This window comes from Myripristis murdjan, chromosome 19 (assembly GCF_902150065.1).
Source record: "Myripristis murdjan chromosome 19, fMyrMur1.1, whole genome shotgun sequence".
Lineage (NCBI taxonomy): Eukaryota > Metazoa > Chordata > Actinopteri > Holocentriformes > Holocentridae > Myripristis > Myripristis murdjan.
Window position 1 is genome coordinate 14,404,679 of NC_043998.1, and position 6,000 is coordinate 14,410,678.

Genomic DNA, 6,000 nt, shown 5'->3' on the forward strand with positions numbered 1-6,000 from the left:
ACAAGTGTGGTTTTGGGTGTTTACAGGGGGGCCTAGCCAGTGCTGCCAGACCAATACAGGCTCTTTATGGCCCAGGGTGGGTGCAGCAATGAATGGACCCTGCCAGTAGCCAGCGGTGGTTGGGGCTATACATGGGAGAGGGCCTCGGCAGGCAGCCATTGTTATGGTAAACTGGGGCTTGAATGGAAGAGGATGAGCAGGACACACACATAAAACAGAGGGAAACATGAGGAGGGAACGGAGAGGAGACAAACGCCCGACCACCTCAGAGATGGTACACATGTAGGCCAGCAGGAAGACATATGCACGGATATACATGCATGCACAGCAGGGGTGTAACGATTCATTCACAGCATTGATGCATCAGTTGGAAACGCTGCCATGTCAACCTCATCAATCTGCTAAAAGTAAAAATAGAATGAATTGCTCTGACTCCGACCTGAATCAATATTAGTCATTAATGATTCTTGGAAAAGCAACAACTACTGTGTCATCAAGCAGATTACTCTGCATTGCAACGTGTCTGTTCTTCTCTTTTAGTTGTTAGAATAAAATGAATTGAAAAAAAAAAAAAATTGTCAACGAATCATCTCATCAAATTTTCCATGAGTGAATCACGAATGGAACTGAATCTTTGTTGAACCAGAGATTCACACCAAGGAGCATTAATCTTAACCCTTATCGTGATTAAAACCCTCTCTTTAACCAGCACAAGCGAATTGAAATCCTAAACCCAAGTAGAATCCAAAGCTGTTCAATCTTGAAAAATGAGGATCAACCGAAGGGACTCCGCTTTGGCAAAATATCGCCACTCCAAAGGTCTTACGCAAACAAATTTATGCGCAGCCATAAATGGACAAACAAAATCCCATCCCAACACGTACCCATCTGACCTTTGACATTTCATTCATGTAGATGTCTGTTTATTTGTAGGGCAGAAAGGTGTTACATCATTTCATGAAAGGAAGGAGTGATTCTTACTGGAGAGTGAATAAATACGTTCCTGCGGCCCTGTATGTTCTGTCAGTGTAATTATTTATAAACCATTTTCAAAAACCATTTCAGATACTGAATGTGTCAGATCAGATTATGCATTCTTGTTAATGCACCAGACATGGACATTGTGGACATTATTCTTCTGTTTATGCTGAGGGAAAATTGAGAATTGTGGATACATGGATCTGTCTGCAGTTTGGAAAAAAACAAAACAAATTATGCTGAGGGAACACTGCTGGGAATCCATCTGTAACTATCAGTAGGAACTCTACCTCGTCATGTGAGTTGCTCACTTTTGTTTTTGTCACCCTGCTTTGTCTTCCCCACAGTTTTTGACATTCATAGGACATTTTTAACTGCACGTTTACTTGCATTTTCCGGGATGTCGACAAGCTGCTCCACTCACTCCTCAGCTTCGTTGTCTCATGTAGCAGGGATTTGTGTGGTTTTGCATTCTGGAAAATACATTGACATCATTGAAAATGCTTCTATATAAATGCAGATACATTTCATTTTCATGAAAACTGGATAAAAAAGATGTTTTTTCAAACATATGCTAACTAGCTGCCAATAGCTAGACATAAAATTCATCTGGTGTACCAGTGGTGAAATGAACAGCACAGAACAGAAATTAAACATGATTATTCAGTTCTGCTGAATTGTTTTTGAAAAAGAAGCCGCTCGGGCAGCCCGGTAGCTCACCTGCTAAGAGCCACTTGTCGAGGCTGAGGCTTACCGCAGCAGCCTGGGTTTGAATCCGAGCCCACGCCATCCCCTGCTTTTCCTTTTACTGTGACTATCAAATAAAGCAGAAAGGCCAAAAGAACAGTCTTTAAAAAAAAAAAGAAAAAGAGGCAACGTTTCACAGCCAGTGTTGCCCAAGCACCGAGGACCTCCAATATGGCTGCCAGAGGGTGCATTACTTCACACAAAAGGCCTCTATTTATTATTTCTGGTTATTTGAACATGTAAAAAGCAAAACTTATTTCTTGCAGGTTTAAAATTCAGCTGACATTTGGATGGAAACAGATAATGAGAGTGCAGCCAGCTGCCTGCTGGGGCCACAGAGGGCAGAGAAAGGGTTAAAAGGCTCCGGCTGCCTGATAATCCTCAACCGTTAAAAGCTCTCCAGAAAGACGTGACGTGTGTGAGGTAATCAGTAAAAGACTCAAGTGTGCCAGAGTGTGTATACACACACACACACACACACACACACACACACACACACACACACACATGCAGAAGCACCTACGCCACTGAAAGGGCAAAGAGGGAGGGAAAAGGCTGACGAGAGGAGGGAAGAAAAAGAGAATAAACACTCCTTCTCCCTCCCTCTCTCGCTCTCTTTCTCTTTATCTCTTTTTGGCTCTTTTCTTGCTTGCCCCTGTTTTCCCTCCTCGTTTCTCTCCCTCCCTGTTGTGTCAATACAATGTGACAGTAATTTTCACTAGTGTCCGCTCTCAATAAGGCAAACACTGTAAGGTTTGCGTGCAGGCACACACACACACACACACACACAGAGTCAGATCCACGGATGGTTGACATGACCTTTCTCTTTTCTTTTCATTCTTGTGTTCCCTTTTCTCTCATCCTCCTTGTATGTCTTTGTTTGCTGTCATCTTTGTCTCTGTGGGCAGTCAGGGCCTCGACCAGACCACCTTGTGAGACGCAAGGCGATGTCTCTCTGTACGTCTCATCTCCAAGGAAGCTTCCTATCACCTTGTTCCCTAGTTAGGAACACTCTGCAATGGAAACCTATTTTGTCCAAAAGTTGACATGAATTTAGACAAACAAACAAACAAGGAAACATCACATGGCTAGTATAGAATTCCACACTGCCCAGTCTTGCTGTTTTCTATTGTAATAATGCCTCTTGTAATGTAACTTTATCTCTTTATCCACTTTCCAGCGAGCTAGCTCATGTTGAGTGAGCTATGCCATGTTCATGTCATATGGCATGGTAAATAAATATCATCCTCTGACTTGTAAACAGTTTTCAAGTCAACGTCCAACTGGCAATTAGGAATCTTTGTGTTTTTCTGAAATATATCTGACATGCTTGTCACTCACCTGACTAACTTGCATGATGATAAACTGTCATTCCAAACTCGCTTTTGAGCAACCATTAAAATAACTGGATAAAAGGCTTTTTGTCTCACTGTGCGGTTGTAGGATAGTCTATGCAGCTAATAACCCATTTTATCTTTATTTAAGTTCACCAAAGCCAGGGAGCAAACCAGGATGTGTCCTATTCTTTTTAATGCGATGAGACAGTCGTCAAATGCTATATTTACTGCAAATGATGCCTAACTAGGAAGCTTCCTTTCAAATAAGACAGACCCAGTGTGTCTCTGTCAGTCTCTCTCTCTCTCTCACTCTTACACGATGGTTTTACAAGCGCCAGTGTAATACGTTTTTCTACACCACACATTTTCACTCACAAATCATCATCACCCTCATTCTTCCTGGCTTGGACAGTAAAATCGCTCTCTGGCCAATGATCTTCAAATGCCCTCTGTGTCACAGCTTCTAGCATTCAATATTTGGCATTTAGATGCTTAATTGACTGTCACTGATAATGGGATTGTGTTCATTCAACCAGGGTGTTACCAGGGGTGGCACAAAGACTGTGAAACTGATAGGGAGTGGGGGTAGACAGATGGAGGGAGGCTCACAGACATTTACTCCCTTTTCTAGCTGATAAATATTTTCAATCCAATGAGGCTTTAACACATATTTCATATTTTGTATTTGGGTGAGAAGTCAAGACTGCGGGTAATATTTGTAAGTAAATCTGTACATGTAAGTAATTAATGTTCTTTATGTTTAGCACTGACATTGTCAACAGCATGTTTTATGTAACCCTGACTTTACTCACCCAATTCAGCTGTTATCACGTCATTGAATGGACATTATTAGTCGTAATCACCCCCACAGGTTTGGCTTAGTAGGTCCCTGCTGCAGCCTGTGTGGGTCAGAAGGCTGTTATCATCTATTCCTATCATCAGTCCATCCTAACCAGTCCAAGCTGCAAAGTACAAAGACGGACAAAGTTAGTTGTGTTGGGAAGTGGTGGATGGGACAATCACATGGACTTTCCTGTGGGACGTTTCCTAACCTTAACCATGACCTTTTCCCAACCCGCACCAACCAGTCAAAGCAGCTGCTCCATTACTTACAGGTTCCTCTGTTTTTGTGTTTTTATTTCCCCCAGCCGAATCCTATTACCTTTACCTCTGCCATTAAGCTAATTTTGAAGTTTCCTCTTATAGTTCTTTTTTGCGCAAGAGTGAATTGCTGATATTATTTTCAAAAATGGCTTGCCATCATCCAAACAGCATGGCTGCAGTATTAAATGGAAACCAATCAGCCTCCGGCATGGGCTTTAACTTTATTTTTGCACAGTTTCTCCATGTCACCTCAGTTGTTTTTCACTGAAAAATGAGTAGGCTTTACGGTAGTGCCTGAAAGTTTGTGAACATTTAGAATTTTCTCTCTTTCTGCATAAATATGACATAAAACATAATCAGATTTCCTAGTCCTAAAAAAACAAGATTAAGGGAAGTCCTAAAAATCCTAAACCTAGATAAGGGGAACCAAATTAAACAAATGACACAAAAACATTAAAACTACTACTACTACTACTCTGTTAGCTCATACATACGTAGTTCGCATACTTTTGCTTCATACAAATATGTAAACCTGGATGATTTTCCTCAATAAATAAACGAATAAGTTTAATGTTTTTGTGTCATTTGTTTAAGTCAGTTCCCATTATCCGCAGCAGAACCTCCATGCCCACTGCAGTTTGCGGGTGTTTGGCCTCTTCCCCAGAGGAGTCTCCGAGGAATATAGATGTTAACTGGCATTGTTTGGGGTCTCAGCTCTGAGCTGAGGGTGGTTTTTAATAGCTCATGATTACTCCAGAGAGTGGAACCCATAATTACAACCACAAATGAATTCACGCCCCTCACCCCCATGATGTGCTCTGAACCTAATCATAGGGACACACAGAAGGCAGAGTAGGTGTAGTGGAGGAATGGAAGCCCTGAAAAAAAGTGTTTTCCCGCTTTTGTTCACTGATGGGAACATGAAATTTGCAGCATTTAACCAGGTACATTTACTGTTGAAACAGAAAGACTTACTCGCTGTCTTGTCTGATGCACAGATCATGCAAGTTGATTCATGGTTAAGTGGTGAGGAAGGTACCAATGCGCGTGTACACCAACACACACACACACACACACGCGGTCACCCATGTACTAGATTGACACTGCCGAACAATCAAGCCAAGTTAGCATTCTACCCACACACCTCTTACGCTCACCCCATGCCAACCACACATACACACACAAGCACACAAACATGCAATGGCCAGACTACATGCTCAAAGTGGTGGTGCAGACAAACAGAGGACTGCCAGGGAGAGGCGGCATTAAGCGTACGTCTGCCCGCATCAGCCAGCCCTCAATAGAGATTGGCCAGGAACGCGTGAACTGGCACTGCAGGGGCAAAATGGTAAAATAGGACTTCTCTTCTTAAGAGAGACTCTGCCTGATTCCAAAGTCTGACACAGAAAACGCTGGAGTATGAAAAACAATCGTGCGCTTTGCCAAACCTTTCACTTGCACCGCATCTACATTTTACAAATAAGGTCTCAATCATGGGTATTGCACTTTAAATTTAAATTTCCTCCATTTTAAACTCACCAAATCAAAGATTGTCTTCTAAATAAATCTAAAGAAACTGAAATTAGGTGCTGTTCCAATGACTGACTTTTGAATTTTGACAAGTTTGTGAATTTACCTTTATAGGCAGCAGCTTAAATTGGAGTGTGCCTCAACAGCTATATACATCATATTTACATTTTACAGGCATTTTTGCTGATGGTCTTGTCTGTATAAACTGAAGTGCTATATCAAAATAAAGTTCAGGTCTTAGATCCCCAGGATGCTCACCTTAAGTTTTATTAACATTTTACATACTGCTCACAAAGTCTTTGAA